Source organism: Ixodes scapularis, unplaced genomic scaffold, assembly GCF_016920785.2.
Source record: "Ixodes scapularis isolate PalLabHiFi unplaced genomic scaffold, ASM1692078v2 PGA_scaffold0__279_contigs__length_252992795, whole genome shotgun sequence".
Taxonomy (NCBI): Eukaryota; Metazoa; Arthropoda; class Arachnida; order Ixodida; family Ixodidae; genus Ixodes; species Ixodes scapularis.
In genome coordinates, this window is record NW_024609835.1 from 72,757,937 (window position 1) to 72,776,476 (window position 18,540).

General features: G+C 42.8%; 1 long non-coding RNA gene across 1 annotated transcript; it reads right to left on the minus strand.

Moving 5' to 3' along the window:
• Nucleotides 1-202: 202 nt before the first annotated feature.
• Nucleotides 203-3,266, minus strand: LOC115327286. The gene is made up of 4 exons (XR_005716272.3): nucleotides 3,054-3,266; nucleotides 1,838-1,938; nucleotides 1,082-1,278; nucleotides 203-274 (listed from the first exon to the last, which is right to left on the minus strand). It is a non-coding gene; the product is annotated as an uncharacterized LOC115327286 (long non-coding RNA).
• Nucleotides 3,267-18,540: the final 15,274 nt, after the last annotated feature.

An 18,540-nucleotide genomic window follows, 5' to 3' on the forward strand; every position in this document is an offset into this window, starting at 1 on the left:
GTCCTTGTGAAAGATGTTTGCTTGTCAGGTATGAGCCCCTGTTTTAAAATAAATGATCTCACCATGAGCAGCTGTTGAAGGCGACGTTCTGCTGCCCTCCAATCGAACATCCCCGGGGCTTGGTTCCGCTATTGGCTTTTCTGAAAAGGGCTTCCTTGTCAGATATGAGCCGCCAATTAAAAATAAATAATCTCACCATAAACTGCTGTGGGATGCGACATTCTGTTTCCCTCCAATGGAACGTCACAGGGGCATGTTGTTGCCACCGGTTCTTCTGAAAAATTTTGGCTTCTCAGATATGAATACCTGCTTATAAAGCTTCTGATGGAGAATTCCTGCTACAGGCGAATGATAGGTTAGTAGTGTTACCTTTCAAAGGAACAGAAAATATTCAGCACTCTGAAAGGGCATTGAAATCCCTTAGTGATGAAAATTAATGTTGAGCAATATTAATCAATGGCGAAACACAGGATCCGGCGGGTCTTGAAAAGGCACTTAGGAATCTCGGAATATCTTAAATTTTAACGGCCCGGTATGCTAATGTATGAGAACATAACAGCATGGGCAACTAAAGCTAACCTTGTAAACATGAGTGTCAGGAAGATGACTCAGACGGCATGAGTCCTCTTGTCGAATTGGATATGAACAGGGGAACGTTGACCTGCCTTATCTTTCATTTATATCACTATTGTATGCTACAAACCTAGGATGCCCTGTAAGAAGTCATACTGCACTGGCAGAACTGCCCTTCTTGATTGGAGGACACAAATTACTGTATTTCAGTGCAGCTGACCTTGTGCTTTAAAACAATTTTCCAACAAACTGGGACGGATATTGGTTAATGGGCAACAGTATGCGCAGGGACATTACAGGGATAATGTACAAAAATGCTAAATGAATTAGATAAAATATTTAAGCACAAACTAATAATAAAAACTAATTAAATCAGATTAAAACTTTTGAGACTGTCAAGCATCGTTGACAGCATGCTGGCAGCTGGCATCAGTGACGTAGAGTTGGTGCTGCCTAAAAGCAAAATATAACAGAACTCCGTACAGACTGCAAGTAAAGATTATGTTACCTTGGGCTGTTACAGATGGCCTAAGCATTTGCGGCCGAACCGTAGGGATAGCCGTTTTGGTCAGCCTTGTCTTCCCAGGATCCAAAAAGTCCTTGGCTGTGAAATGCTCACTACACAGGCGATACCCCTCATAGAGCTCCTTGGCTGTCTTTCCTAGGAGCTCAGGACGTCTGGCGTACTGTAGCCATGCTTTTGACCTGCAGAACATTGTATATACCACCAAGGTTACACATACTGTAAGGGTCAAATAAAGTCCAAATATATGAGCCTCAATTGTTTTTAATGTTTCACTGCCGTTTGGTATGGCACCTCTCAGCAAAGTGTTCACGTTCTGAAGAGTTTGTTTTTCTTCTTCATGCTACTGTACAGTGCAATACAGCTAAACAAACAGATTGCATACCCACCAGGGTATGCAATCAATTTAGGCCCGAGGCAAGATAACCTTAAAATGCTGAAAGATATTGGTGTCCATAAACCAAAGTGACATGGAAGAAATCGTTTTTGCTATAGTTTGTTGCAACCTAAGACCGAAGGGTGAGGGTAAGACGGGCCGGGCAGGAGGGAGCAGACGGAACGCTGGTGAAGAAAGGGGAAACCTCCTTCTCTCCTTAGCGTTTCGTGTTCCGTCTGCTTCCTCCTCCCCGGCCCGTCTTACCCTCGCCCTTCGTTCTTAGGTTGCAACGGACCATAGTTCTCATTTCAAAATGTTATGCTTCGATCAAATGTTGTAAGGACTGCCTTAGAATCTATACGTACCTTGGGTCACGTGGAATTCGAAAAAACTTGACATGTGGCTTCTTTGTTTTCCCATTGTTGGCACACCAGACCACGCAGCAGTAACTTCCGTAGGACATAATCTGGGCCAGCGGGGGAGGGAGAGTTTAACATCTACTGAAGCCTAGCCAATGGCGCGTTCCTTTAGTTCAACGGAAGGTAGCACAATAGCGGCTGGTGAAAAAATAAACTGATGGAGATTTAAACAATGTCACAAGATATTGCCATGACGCAATGTTACAATAAACCCATGACACGTATTAACACAGACGGGTGAAAGAAATATTGTGAAGTTTGTGAAGTTTACGCAATCTTCATGCATCATAATCGAACGCAGTGTCTAGAGTGCCATGCCACAGCACTCCAACCAAGTGTTCAAGTGACGTCTGACTGGTTTTACCCAACGTTCGAATGTCATCCTTAAGAGTAAAACAGGAATTTAAGCATAGTACAGCAGTACGGCCAAAATAAGTAAGACTAATCTACCTCTACTGTTTCTGGTAAATTGGCCGTCAATATTTTGAATTTTGCTTTCTTACATAGAAAATAATGTCAGCGAACCATAGACCTAAATTTCGAGCTCCATTTGGTGATGTAGCGATGTAGTGGGAACCATGTTTGAATAGTCCTCCGTACATTCTCAGAGTGTCCGAAAGTTCCATGGATGTCCTATCCTGGATGTCCCGTGGACGTCCATAGGATATATATGCTGCTTGGGAACTTTATTAAATATCTAAATTTGATACTGCGTCTCGCAGATTTTTCCCCCGAAATTCTATGCATGTGTTTGTCGTCGTAACTGCAGCATACTGCAGCTCGTATGGCGGTACACACAAGTCATGTAGCTCGCTTGAGCGACGTTCGCTGGTTCGCTTCTTTTGCACGTACTTTATGTGATAAATCAAAGCAGCGACGCGCCATTGAAAGAATGCATGTCAAAATATCAATATGACTCAATGGACACCTTGCCCCGAATTCGTCGCACTGCGAACGACTGTCGACCCAGCTTTAGTCAGTGAATTAACTTCAATCTATGACGGCATAAGTCCTCTCAACAGCAATCCACAGATGTCTGATGGCACTTGAACACGCATGAACAAAGCTCTGCCCGAGGGGCGTCGGACGGCAACCCAGACTCAGCAAATTCAAAAGCCAGCTTTACAACACAGTCGAGAGACAAATGAGCAAAACGACTTACCTTTTGTTTAAAAATCTAGGTCCAGGCAGCCCGACGGAAACACGAGAAGCTCAAGCCATATCAAGCCGCTCAGCTCTACAAACTCACGCCGAGCATGAGAGCACGCGGCGGTCATTCGTCACTTTGTTTCAAGCAAAGTCGACCGAACACGCTGTAGCATAAAACGGAGAAGAACGGCACGGACGGCACGGACGGTACGGCACGGACGGTACGGCACGGACGAATGAAGCACGGACTGCACGGACGAGCAGAGGTGACGGCGTGCAAGCAGACAGGCCATGGCAGGCGCCATTCATCACGTGGTTTTTGTGACGTATTTGATTAACACTATTTAGTCGTTTTAAGTACTTTAAAAAACTCTAAAGCATAAAAATTTAGAAAAAAAATACTTTTCAGAGAGAAAGCTGTAATTAATATTAACCAAATTACGGAAAAGCGCCACGTAGCGGAGGGTATGAATCCTACTATCTGGGCCGCGAATCGGCTTTAGTGTCCTCTCTTTACGTTTACTATATTACTCTATGTTTGTGTCACCTCGACACAAGGGCCCACAGTTTAGGTACTTTCAAAGAACATAGTTTACGGCCGATTATAGGAAGCTTTCAAAAAATGAAAGAACGTAACAGCATCATACGCAACGCCTTTAAATAAAAAACAGACTGCTTACAGCGTTTCCAAGGATTTCAGTACACTTGTCAGAGAAAAACGGATTAAGCTATGGGACTATTCTAAAGAAAAAGAAAACAAGATAAGAAAAACAAAGTATATCTTACCTACGACAAGCTTGTTATCAACGGAGACACGTACGTCTGGGATTTCGAACAAAGCATGCCTGTACTCGTTCGTAAAAAGGCTACACTGATTCAGCAAGATTGATGCAGTGCGAGAAATACCTATCAAAATGCAGGTCTCTAAGATTAGACGCTGTGTTATTACTCGTGAACTTTCGGGGCATAACAAATAAAGAGGACGAGATCTTACCTCTAGTCGAAAGTATCAAACCCAATGTTATTAGGGAACAAAGACAGGGCTATATGACGTCCTTGGTTTCTAATTCCATTAGTTTTTCCCCTTGATTATACTATATATATACCGCAAAGTCAAAAACGGACATGGAGTTGGTGTGTGTTTGCTAAGTTCATCGGACTGGAGTAGCAGTGAACCAGTTTTTTCCGAAAACAACCCTGAGTCTGTCTGATGTCGTGCACTTTTACCTAAGGGGACCTCTTTAGTTTTTGGTACATTTGAACGCCCCCAGATAGTGATGCCTACTTGATAGACATACTAGGTGACTTGTTGACAACAATTTAAGATAGCGTATTCTTGGCAGGAGGCTTAAATGAGCCAGGATTCAATTGGTCTGATAAAGTTCTTGCTGCAGATGGGCCCCGCGCTTACTGAATGTTTGCAGACATGATTGGTGTATTTGCATTCGAACAATATGTTAAACATCCGACGCGAGGGAATTCTTTCTAGCATTTGATTCTATGCAATTTCCCTGCTGTTGTATTCGAGGTCACTATACTTCCCGGCATACGTGATCACTGCGCGGTTGTCGCCTAACTCTCGGAGCCCGGAACGCGAAAGCAAGTGGAGTGTTCACGGCAAGTATTTTTCTACGACAAATGATATTACGACGTGATCGCTGCAGAGTTTGAATCCTATTTTTATACATTTAGTCGTCCATCAGAGAATGGTTACGTCGAAACTATATGGCATGCTTTTAGAAATAAAGTACTAGATTTTGCAGAGGTGTATATTCTCTCGAATAAAATAAGGAAGCGTAAATAAATAAACCTTGGTTTAATGTAGAAATTCGCAGATTTATAGGTAAAGCGAGACTTGCGTACAAAACGCTTCCCGGAAGTTGGTGAGTTCGAACTGAGCAAAAATGCAAAGTAATCAATAAGCTTCTCAAATGACAAATGAAACTAAGAAGAAAAGTGTTCTTTGACAAGTTTAACGAAAATCTAAAAATAACCCCAAAAGAATTCTGGAAGTTTGTTAACGCGAACAGAAAGGAAGACACTTTTATTCCTGCGTTGACAGTTGATGGTGGTATAGTGCTGCCTGATAACGCAAAGGTTGAACTTTTAACTTGTATTTTATGTCGGTATTTTTGGAAGAATCTCCGCATCTGCTATATCCAGTGGCTCACCAAACACAGTAAAGCGTAATGCCTACATTACAATTGACCTGAACGGTATCGTGAAGTTGTTGCGCGGAATTGATGCGATTAAGGCCGTTGCACCTGATTACATTTCCCCTGTTAATTTTCTTAAGGGCAGTGAATGTGTAGTGCGTTATCCTTTTGTTATATTCAGTGAATCGTTAAAAGGATTGCCCGGTCGAAGCCAGAAGTAGTTAAGATTTTGCGCTCGTTACGTCAAGGGAGAGTTCATGTAGAAAAACGATATTTTTAGTTTAAGAGATGATCTCCCGTTAATAATGAAAGCTTTCATGAGCGCATGTTCGAAACTGCACCCCGAATTTCGCCAGTGTTAGTGGCTAACCTCCGTAGCTGCTGCGTGACGTCACAAAAAGCAAAATATTTGTCGGATGGTCATGATAGCCAGCGTTGGTCGATGGATGTCTTGTATTTTGTTTCGAATTATATAGTCTCTTAGGCCAGTGGTTGTCAAATGGGGGTCCGCAGACCCTTCGTGGTCCGCGAAGGCTTTCTAGGGGTCTGCGAAGCCCTGCTTAACCCCGGCAATAAACGTTATCGTTTCTTTTTGAGGTCGAAAAGAATTGTTTTAGTTTTCGGGCGAGCTTTTCCGAGTGAAAGTCAATAAGAGAGGTCTACTCTACACAAGCCCTTAGTTATATCCATTTATTAAATCAATATTATATTTAACCTATACCTTTCCTCTCCCCTCACCACGAACGGGGTCCTCCATCATCTCCGCCGATCCACAAAGGGTCCGCGAAACATCAATGGTTGTCCTAGGCTGTACCCTATTGAAATACGGTTCTCGGTTCTTTTAATGCAGTTCCCAAGCGTGCGGAAAAAAAGTCACGCCTTTTAGCAGGATATTACTCGAAAACAGCCATAAGCTTCGAAAAACGTATGCCGTTTCGCGCAAACACAACCGCGACGGCCACCGATCGAATTAGGAGCGCTTGCAAAGAAAAGGGTGCAGATTTCGCCCCTGAAGCGGCAATTATAGGTACACGAAGCGGCATCTGTGCACACATTTCGGCAGATCCACTGGAACAGTGATGAGGCTGCGGGTCTTTTCCTCAGATGCGATGACCGCGGGTCGAAGGCAACTGGCGAATCGTTCAGATGCATGTCGTCACTTAACTTGGACGAGCTGGGTGAATCGTAGGCACGCTCTATTTTCATATGCGGGTCAAACAGAATTTGGCTGCACGCGAGCTTCTCCTCCCCCTCCCTTCCTTTCCGCAGTGGTCAAATTTAGTTATTATTCAGTCTGTTAAGTTATTGTTTTGCTCCCGCAGGTGGTGGTGGGCTGACAGGCGCTCCGCGTAAGGGTTCTCACCTATCTGTTCAGCCCCTCACACCACCGCCTGGGCCCTTGGAAGTGCAAATAAAATATTATTATTATTATTAATATTATTATTATATTAATATTATTATTATTATTAAATACAATTTCTGGAATTGTTTTCAGGTGGTCTAGCTGTTGGTTTCGGTTTTGCTGCATAAACAAATTGAGTGATCCGGTTTGGGCGAGGAGTGAATGGACGTAGTTTAATAGCGCTGGCGCAGCATCACACCTCAGCTTACGAGCCTTCTGTCCGCTTAGAGATGATCGTAGCTCTCTTCGGAGAGATGATTGCTGCATAAGCGGGATCTCGATCTTGACGGTAACCCAGACCCCACGCACGGCGACGATCCATTTTGCTCGTCACTGCACGTCTCTCGGAAAAGTGTGGAACGATATGTTTTGGCTCCCATGTGCTGCGTGGTTGTTGTGGCGCCCATCCGCGCAACAAAAATCTCACCTAACCACGAAACAAGTCGAGCACAGCAACAAAAACGAAGCACGCTCAGACGTTCACTCGCGGGTAAACGACGAGACAGAAATGCTCGCTTTGTGTTGTGTGACGTCAGAGATCCCATGTTGCCACCGACAACAGCGATTACGCTAGAGTGCGATTGGAGCAGTATAATATCGATTACTCATGCTGAGGGGTATATAAAATTCAGATATTGCACGTACGATTCCTCTCGGGGCAATAACAATTATGTTCAATTGTTTTCTCGAATACAAAATTTGACCGGACAATCCCTTTAAAGAAGGCGATGGTTTCAATGAATTGGGAGATGGCAAACGTCACACCAGTTTTTAAATCGAAATCTAAAGCTAGTGTTGAAAATTATCGCCCTATTTAATTAACATACATATCGTCCTTTACTCGTTCCTGGATTCAGCACATTTCTTTTCCCCCTCACAGCTTGATTCTTGAAGCGGCTACTCTTGCAACACAGAATTGGTAGAATTTTATCATCATATATCCAGATCACTAGACAGCAGAAAATATGTCGACTGGGCGTTGTTGGCCTTTGAAAGGCATTTGACACGGTCCCACATAAGCTAATGTTGTATTAATTGGCTGTGATAAACATAGATCCAAACGTCCTGAAGTGTATACAAAATTATTTATAAGGTCGAGAGCAGCGTGTCGCGCTCAACGGTACTATATCCATATCAACTCCAACTACGTCGGGTGTGCCACAAGGAAGTGTTTAGCGCCTCTACTTTTCCTTATATACATAAATGACATCACCGAAAATATGCAGTCTCATATTCAACTTTTCGTCGATGAGTGCGTATTATACCGGGAAACAAACACGTCACACCACCTTGCCATATTACAAACCGACATAAACATTTTATCTTCTTGGTGCAATAAATGAAATATGAGCCTAGACATAACTAAATGCAAACATATTCGTTTTTCGAGAAGTTAGCTGCACTATTTTCAAAGCAGCCGAATCAACGGGACCTTTTTATGTACTGTGTTCGATTATGTTTACTTAGGAGTGCTATTTGTGGATTCCCTAAAATGAAACAGCCATTTAGAACTTAAAATCAGTAGGTGTAGTAAAATTATTTATTTATTTTATTATTTTATTTTATTCTCGATCTGCTTCACAAAACTTTAAATAAACACTTTATCTTTTTTTGATAAGAACGATCCTCGATTACGCGTGCGTTGTGTGGGACCCCTATGACGACTTCCTGATCAATAAACTAGAAAAAATTTTAAATCAAGCCGCCCGTTTTGTACTGAACAACTACAACCCTTATGGTAGTGCTACAGATATGAAAGCTATGCTGAGACGGGAAAAATTTGAATGTAGAAGAAAAAAACTAAGACTAAAATTTTCCCAACGTATCTTTCACAACAAAGCAGGAACAGCTAATGCCACCTATCTTATGGAGCCATATCCCACGTCTCTTCTCGTTGTGATCATTCCAAGCAGGTTGCTGCTCCCACTTACAGGACTGACAGTTTTGTTAATTCATTCTTTGTCGAAAAAGCGAGAGAGTGGAACGTTGCTCCCGGAAGATATTGTGTCTACTGATGAAAAAAGACGTTTTCTTTTCCCCCTTGTTGTTATGTTTCTAAACCTCCGTATAATAATACCCACAGGGCGATCTAAGTAAAATGTGAATAAATAATAAATAGACAGGCCGGCGATTCTCGGCAAGTACCTCGAAGTTTTCTACTAGGAAAAATGGTGAAACGCACTAGAAATTTTGGCCCGCTTTACTGCCACGAGTTTGTTCGCACTTACTGGACGAATCATGTACTTGAGGAGTTTCAAACTTATTGATAAAAATAGGTTACTGAAACACAAATGGCTTGCTAAACAAAATTAATTTCGCATTATCTTTTAGGGCGAAAGCCTTGCGTGTCCAATTGAGCAAAAAAGCGTCGATAAACGCGATAAAAACACGATTACATGGCACTTCCTCTCAATATGCGACCCTACTTGTCCCATTACCTTGGTGTCGTCCTTGCGGTTGTCCTAGAAGTCGTCCTAGACCTCTTGAACGACCTCAATTGTCACATTCTGTGAAAAACAAGCGGCGTCGACGGCGCTGTTGTGGTCCTCGAAAGATAACCTAAAAATATGTCATCAAGCGTCATCATACGTCATCAGCGTGATGCCACCGCAAGAGCGCACCGTGCAGAAGGTGCGCTTAGAATTTTATATCTGCTGGTTGTGTGCTTTGTGCGATGGACTGTGAGGCGACTGGGCCTCGACATCGGCAGCAACGTCTACATCTATGGAGGCTTCCGCAGGCAAACGTGGCCGCCCACGCAAATACGCCACAGCCTCCTTATTTGTCCTCCTCTAGGCGTCGTTCTCGACGTCGTCCTAGAAGTGGTTCTTGACGTCCTAGAGGTTGTCCTAGAAGTCGTCATGGACGTCGTTCTTAACGCCGTACTCTAGGTCATCGTAGACGTCGTTCTCCACTTCCTCCTGGATATCGTCCTCTAGGTGTTGTTTTCTAAGTCATCCTAAACGTCTAAGACGACGTTGTCGTTAAATGGCTTCCACATTTCTACACGTAAGCTGTCTTAAGTGCACTTACGTAATTTTTATCTTTGTGGTCACGTCAAATTTATATTTGTTTCATTAAATTCATAAACATCCCTTACAAAAACGTTTAAAGGATTTTATTTGAACGTTGATTTAGTATACTCATTGCATCTTTTCGAGTTTCAGTAGAAATGCAATTGAGTTTTGTAAAGTATCCGTAAAGAGTTTATGAAAGCTATTGGTCACCGCGTTTATTTGAAGTTTTGACGTGCTACCGCATCAAGTTTCTAATATATATCATGAATATATGCTGAAAGTATATTCGGACTACTCAATATATCATTTCGAGTCTGTGTTGAAAAACAATAATTTTTTGTAACGAGCCCCCAAGGAGTTTGCGGAAACTATTGGCCACGGTGTTTCACTTAAGGTTTTGACGTTCCAGCTCAAAAGAATTTCAATTATATTTCAACAAAAGTTTATTCAAAGTCTAGATACACTGCTTTGAGTCTTCTGACAATATTTTTTTTTCTAGCGCGTTGTAAGTGAGGTTTTGACATGCCATCTCATTAGGTATATTCCGACGAGTCGGAATATATCGAATGAGATGGCATATCAATACCTCAATTGCAACGCAGTAGAAAAAAAATATTTGAGTTTCAACAGAGGCTCGAAGCAGTGTATCTAGAGTTCGAATCAAATTTCTTTGAAATTGATTAGAAATATATTAGAATATATTACGTGCCACTTTGCTCCAAACATGCTATGAATTTCCGCATATGTGACCGCTTTCTCCTGGAAGCCTATCGTGACCTGTCACTCACTTTTGGCAAAAAAACAGTGAAAATATCAGATGTGAAAAGAACCAGAACAAGCATTGAAAGCTACCACGACGGAGATCATAGCATTAGCCACCCATCGTGGGGACACTAGCACAGAATTTCTGTTACTCACCGTTTATAAGACCAAAGTTGATTTTTCCAGTTTCATATTGAAAACAAAGTTTTATCCGGTTAATTACGTAGCAAAAGCCCTATGTTTTCTTGTTCGTGAAGTCATATGCTTATATGCTTGCTACAAATTATATGATGCCGAGTTTTTCCCGTAAAAATGCGTAGGTGCCCGCTAGGACCCTTCGAACCGCTTGAATTTACCGAGGTCGCACTATGCTCTGTTCCACTTCTAGAATGACAGAAGACCCTCCCTCAAAGCCCTTCATTTTTTCCATTAAGCAAACACTAGAGAGGATGAGAGTTGAGCGGACACCGCCAATCATGGCGAGCAGAGGGAATTGTGGAAGGGGCTTCGGCTATTTTATAGTTGGAACGGAATACGAGAAAAGTTCACAGTACCATAAAAACAAAAAGACGAAGCGTCCAGAGAAATCCGCAGGACTTAATAGTAGCAAGGACAGAAAAAAAAAATTTACAGCTGCAATATTTACCCTTTAAATTTCCCTCCACAGCAGAGCAGAGAAGACAGGTTTCTCGTCAGCGCCAGAAGGGCCACCCCCTTGTACGGGGAGCACACGACGTCTGGAACAAATTTTAAACGTAAAATAAATGGGTGATTTCGCTTATTCGGTCCCTAGAAAGAAAGCAAGCATGCACACCTTTGTCCAACCATGCCAACCGCTAGCCGAAACTTTGTATCGCCACCATGAAAATATTGCTCGCGCTATAAAAACACGATTGCACACTACCCAGCTGACACGGTGAAAGTTCAAACGTTGAAGAGACTAGCTCCTAAAACTTCAATGTAAGATCTACATCTTGTGGACACAAAAAAAAAGTGTGTTCGTTCTAAACCTTGGTTCACTGCAAGGCTGCTTTACCTCATCCAGTTCGGAACATCCTTTGCACACGTGATTGCGTCCCTCCAATAAAAATCTAGCAGCACAGACAAAACAAACATACAATACACTGGCTCCATCACCCAGTTACTCAAAGTAAGGTGTGTTGTTTCCAGAATCCTCTCATGGATATTTAGTTTGTAGATGGGCGCTGCAGCACATGTGCAGTTATTACTTGTTTGAACGTTTAAATGCGGTTTGAACTTTTAGATAAAATTCAGTCTATATACTATTCCCCTGTTATCACAGCACGTAAATTAGAGCACCCTATTTTAGAATGAGACATTTGTTAAGAACTGGGTTGAACACAGTGAAACCAAACAGCACATAGTAAGGATTGCTTGGAGCCTCACAGGATCCATCGCCTCCTTGGCTGATGAATCCTTATGAGCATTGGATTTCGTTCCGCGGAGGCTTCTGCCTTTTGGCTCTTCAGTTGGAAAGACGACCTGCAGCCGGCTCCTTGCATATTTCGCGGCCGATACGTTTGCTACAGAGAGGCGGGCAAGTATGTTCTGGTCGACAAAAACAGAGTCTCCGATGGCAACCTTAAACAGAAACAGAAGAATTAGCATTTAGAAAGTCAGAACTGTCAGTTAGTGGTGACGAAACTGAACACGACCCCAATCTTCATTGCACTCGCAGAAAGGAGGAAACCGCTTCTTTCTGGGGAGAATAGCTCCCGAAGCCGCTCTTCCTCGTAAGTGTGCCCTTTGTAAGTCGGGCTTTAAGACCATGACCAAGTACTAACTTCTCATAGGAGATACAAGCAGCTCAGTAAATGTTAATTTTTCTCACAAAGTTAAGCGTGCATTTGCTATGCGGTGCTGATTTACAGCACCGCATTGTCATTTCTTCATCCATTTTTTGTTCGTGCTGTTTCTTCACTATGAGTGATTAAATTATGACTGAGCATCCAACCAAATAAAAAAGAAAGCAATAAATGAAACACAACACTCCAAAGCAAGAATATAACACGTTGCACCTCTCAGCTACAAACACGATGTCTTTCCCCTGACGAATTCTGCAAAAGTTTAAATTTTGTCAGCCACAATTTTTAGCATAAAGGGCACAGTACACATTCTCAATCAGCAAATTGAGCAATATCCGAATGCCACAATTGAGGGCTGTAATTGTGCCCTTCAATTCATAGAATGGAAAAAAAAATTAAAAGAAAAGCGGTGGTAGACACCAGAGCCTCGCGAAATTGAGTTTTACAGTACTTGACAGAAGTAGCTCCAGTCTGCTGTGGTTTTTACGTTATTTGCATTTACTACTATCTTTCTCACCACCAACTTTGGATGCCAACCATAAACTATGTTGACACAAAGCCTTAGTTAATGCATAAAAAGAATACCTTAGGGTTGGCCACCGCTGCTTCGCTTGGTTTTCGCTGGAGTTCTAGGAGGGGCCAAGGCTTTTTTCGAGCTTCTTGGACATCTTGGCAGAGCCTGAAATGTTTACATTGGGCCGAGTATAAGATTGTAAACGAAGTCGTCAAAAGATATTTGAATAGCTAAGTGTAATAATTTTAAAAATATTATGCCTAAAAATGATGTGACCAATTAATCGTGTAAAAATTTTATCGGCACATGGCCAAAATATTTAAGAAGTCTGTCAATTTTCAACCTACTATAATTATTTTCGGAATCTTGAAGGCATTGCTTCAGGGACTTGTTTTCATTTCGGAGAGCCTCCACCTCACCTTCGCAGCTGTGGCTATACTGAATTGTTTGCAACTATTTAGGCAGAGTAATTAAAAGACGGCAGTTTCTCTGGGACGTCGCTGTCACACAAATTTAGTCTTTTTCGTCATTTTCTTCTGTTTAAGGGTGGCTCGGAGGGGGGGGGGGGGGGGGCGGTAGTTCAACTGCCATCCTCATGCACGATTACCCGAGTGCCAAAGACACGAGTTCGGATGACATTATTTCCGGTCAAGCTCCGAACCAACGTGAAGAGGAAGACATGAAGAGGGAAGTGGGACTTGGAGCGATTAGGGTTGACAAACCCCGAACCTGTGACAACCGCATAGGTCATTCAACACATGTCCCATACTTCTCAAACAGTGTGCTGAACTGCATTTTGAACGCAGTCCCGCTTGCAACGCTGTATAACCAGGGACATTCATCTCGAGGCATGCCTTGAAATGACTCAAAGTTACGAGAGCCGGGAACAGACTGCTGCTACTTCGTTTTGGAATAACAGCGGCCCTTTGCTTGGTTACATCACAGTTGCAAAAAGAAAATGAAGAAAAAAAAAATGAAGCGAGAAGGAACAACTGTCCCAGCAGAAATTCTGATAGAGAAAAACGATAGCCTATCGGTTGATTGACCAATAGATCTATCGGCCAAGTGGTGTAGTGACCAATGGATGTATCGGCCAATAGGTGTATCGGCCTGTTGGTGTCTCGGCCAAAAGATGTATCGGCCTATTGGTGTTTCGGCCTATTGGTGTATTGGCCTATTTGTGTATCGGCCTATTGCTGTATTTATCTATTGGCATATAGGCGATCTGCATGAGCAGATGGGGTATGGTGGTGCTTTTATACATTTTATGATGCAAATAGGGTCTTGGGGTATATTTGCTCTTTTTATGAAGGCGTCTGGATGATGTACCTGTCACAATTTGATTCTTGAATCTTCTAGGGCAGAGTGGCATACTTCTTGCTTGAAACCCTGAAATGGGCAGCAGACCAGAGAGGAGTTAATTCATGGCTTGACAAAGATGGAAGATTATGTCACCACAGAAATTTATTAAAACTAATAACAGTAGATACACGACTGGAGCATTTTGGAAATTTAACACAGAGGAAAATAAAATTAAGATGCTGGATTTCTCTTGTCTTCGGTCTTCATCTTGAGCCTAACTGCCTTCAAAACTTATCCAGCAAATGTCAACCTCCCGGAGAACCCATATCAACTTTACGTTTGTGGGATAACTAACAAGGCTTGATTTAGTTAGGTCAACAAATGCGTAGGTATGTAAACCCTGATCAATTCTGGAAGGTCAGGGAGCGACGTTTGCCGTAAGAGTACCATCCAGTCCACATATGTTACTTCAGAACAAACGAAGGCTATACTCTTGAACCATTTTGATTGCAAAGGCCTTCGCTGCATGAACGGAATTCCATGGAAGTCTAACTTCTTAAATGAAATGAAGTATGATCAATAAAATCATTTTCACACACTTGCGTTTGACTACAACCAAGTGAAAAAAGACCGGATTTCAAGGTTCTGTTTACGGCTTAGGACCGGTTCCGCAGCTGCGCATTCGATCGTAAGTAGTCGCAACACGCTTAAACGCCGGTATTGTCTCAGTAGTCCATGGTAGGTAGCAAGCGCCTTAACGGGTGTTAAGCGTCTCCGATCCAAGAATTCACAAATGTGTTAACGGGCGTTTACAATACTGGCTTGGGGTTGGCATTGACCAAATGAATCATTTCCATAAATCGCTGATTCAGGGGGTTTTGGTATGAAAATACGCGTGGCCGTGGCTAAATCGCGTGCGGTTATGCCTTCGAGAAAGATGCTAGATCCTGTACACATTATTCCGCTGCGGATATCTTGATTGAGCTCTAATATTTGATATTTTGCTCCCACCTGGATGATTGCTTCTAACTTCATACAAAAATACTATTCCCTCTCTCTCCAAGTTCCGCTCATCGTTTCATACCAGGAAATCGTCGAACCGATTTTTCCAAAAGATAACATCTTTTTGTATGTTCTGGAAACAGCAAGATGTAACATAACAAATGCAGTGGTAAAATAAAATGCACTGCCTATTGCTTTTCGGTCCTAATGCACGCATAAACGTGGCGCGAGCTTTGTTCCTCGACGGCGCGAGCATTATCGTGCACAGCGTCTGTAAAAAAAAAAAAAAAAAACTTTGTCAAAGCTCGCGTTTTAGTAGGTGTGTAACGCCTAGAGCGTCAATTGCACGTGGCCCAGCACCGCAGGCTCAACCATTCAATTTCTCGTCTCCCGGCTTTCTTCTGGAGCACATACTCCACCTCCTTCAAGGCGGCATCTGCAGTATAGCGGTGAATTGTGCTGGCGGATTTCGGAGTCCGCCAAACGCGTTCCTTTTTTTGCGCTTATCTGTCTCTTACTCCACGGCCTCAAGTAGGTCATACTCTCTCTGTACAGAGGAATGTGGCAGCGTGATCCCGTAAAGAGCTCTTAACTTGTTCATTTTACTAAGACCGTTGTTAGTTTTGTTTTTTGCATTGCATGTGTGCCGCCGGTGTTTCTTGCACAATAAATCTAGCGAAGAAAAGCTGGCTATTAATTTGTTGCTGCATGTCTTTGTTCATTCAAGTTTCCACTGGAGTATGGGCTAACATGTGGCAAACGCTGTGTGTGGGTCGTTTATGGCGCGTTTACACTTGCGGATTTGCAGGCGGATCCGCGCAGGCGGAAAGTTGATTTTGGAGCCGGGAGGGGAAATAGGCTCGATGCTGGCGGAAAGTCTGGATATCAGTCCCGAACTACTTCAAATTTTCCGCCAGTCACGAGTCGATTCCACTACCCGGCTCCAGAATGCACTTTCCACCTGCTCACAGCCAAAAAGGAAAATCTATACGTTAAATTTATCGTGCAAAAAGATTTATTTACTATTGTCACATACAAAGAAACAAAGTTAATATTAGTACTTCGTTGTTCACTTTGAATGTAGCAAATATGAAGAGCGATTGTAATTGTTTAATATTATTTTTGCAAGGAGCAGCGCCATACAAAGTCATAAATGAAAGAAACGAAATTGTAAAACGTTAGTACAGAATTTTCAGGCTAGAAACGGGTCCAGTCTCGGCAAGCCACCTGGTCACAGAAAGTGTAAACGCGCCACTAGGCGGCAGAAACTTGTATAGGGTACGGAACCTGGGTCAGGTGTTTTAATTTCCTTTTTGTCTCTGCCACCGCAAAATAAAATAGGAAATAAATGCAAATAAAAATAAAAAGTGATGGCATGTGGCGGACCTTGGTTTGTAGTGTACACGTATAACACGCCCGACGGTTGTCCAAGGTTGGTCCTGCTGCAAGATAGAAGCAGTGCTGATTGGTGATAGTCGTCAAAAAACTAAAGCAGCTAATCAATACGAGTTCAGTCTAGTTGTGGTCTGAGCTGGCCCAGGCTAGTCCTAGCCGGAAGGGGTAAAATATTGTGCCTCCGGCATGCAATGTTATAAAATTGTTTGCCACATTGAAGAAATACATATATAACAAGTCATTTTAATAATTTTGTTTACAGCTTGACGTTTTTGGTACGTGTGTTCCTCCACGGACTTGAACTATGCAGGGCCAGCTCATTTTGTTGTGCCCTGTAAAGTTCAGGCATCGGCCATTTTGAACGACAATTCGCGCAAGGCTTAAGGGAAAAGTGTTTTTTCGTCTCCGATAACTTGCACCAAAACTGCGAAAGTACCTTACTCTGATCAATCTGGAGTGCGTTCTATGGAATACGTTTCCCACCTTCTTGTGGGTTTGAAAACAAATTCAGATCTACCACGAGATACACCAATAAACGCGAAAAATATAAATCACAGTGAAATTTTTTCCTTCTTGTAAACGGTTTTTCTTTTTTTTTTTCTTTTTTTTTTAGGAGGTGTTTGCAAAATATGTGAGTAACGCACAGGTAACTAGAAGGAAGATCCTTCTAAGTTCAGAAGTCCTCATCAAGAAGTAGAATATGTAATTTCCCAGATGCAATGTGGTAAAAAAAATTATAAGGGAGTCGAGTTTTGTTTGGTCGCCACGTCTGTGGCTTTGTGTCCGGCAGAGGAATGAAATATTGATTTAAAGTGCCTTTATTTAGTTATCCTCAGTTGCCAATGCAGCAACGCGTGCATTGTGATTTACGTGTCACTGTCCTTCCAATTATGTGTAGCTAGTAAGTCACCAGGAATTAAAGGGCAACTCCGCTCAATTCCGAAGATTTCGGGATAATGATTGATTTCGAATTAAAAAGCCCTAGTAAAACACACTACGTCGTTTGCTTCGCGATAAATGGGATATATATTTTTAATCTAATTTTAAACACGAGCGGAAATCGAAACCGAAACTTCGGCTCCGCCCGGCAACATTGGCCTCGGGTCACCAATACATGGCCATCACGTGGTACGAGATGTCACGTGATCCTCGGCCCAACGACGGGCGGGATTGTAGCGGGCGTGAGGCGGGCGTGAGGCAGGCGCTAGTGTCGTCTGCACCGCACTCTTCGTCACGTTTTGGTGTCTATGCCATTCGGGACGTGTGCACAACTGTGGCATAAGTCTGCGCACGTGGTGTCCGTAGTGCGGACGAAACTCCGAGAGACAATAATCACAATCGGTGAGAAGACGACGGCGGTTGTGACGCGGAAGACGGCGTTAACGGCGGGACCACGGCGGGCGGCCGGACGGCTCCCAAGAAACGCGCTGCGCAGGCGCGTTACACCAATCACGTGGACACCGCTGAGCGCCGAGAGGCAACGTTGCTGACGTCATGCGCTAGGCTGGCCCGGAGAAGTGAAAACAAGGAAAGGGGGGCCATGATAATGACGTTTAGCTCAATGTTGGCTCCGCCCATGCCGTAGCCTTGACTGCGCTGTTGGTTGCGCCTGAATTCTCCCGCTCAAATCAGCCGATTTCGGCAACTTGGCAAGTTGTAAAGATTGTCGGACCGTTTAAGGAACATTTAGACAGAGCTGCATCGTAACATTTCACGTGTGATTTTCCTAGGCGATACTGAAGAGGACTGTATTGTTTTTTCAAAACCAAAAATGAAGCGGAGTTGCCCTTTAAAGCAACGCCTTACCTCTATAACGCTTCTATTTGTTTTTGCTATTTTTATTGTCTAATGCCTCTCAATGCGCGTGAATAGAAACCAACAAAAAGTTTGTTTTGCTTGATCAAGATAAAATGGTTAGCGAATTACAGAACATAAAACAATTAAACAGCCAAAAAAGAAAATCTGCACTTTGAACCTTTCGTCCAAAGTGTTTTAATTTCTATTTTTACATACAAAGAAGCAAAGTTAATTATAGTACTTCGCTGTTCACTTTTCATGTCAATAATATGAAGAATATTAGTAATGTTTTAATATAAATTTTGCAAGAAGCCGCTCCGTACCAAG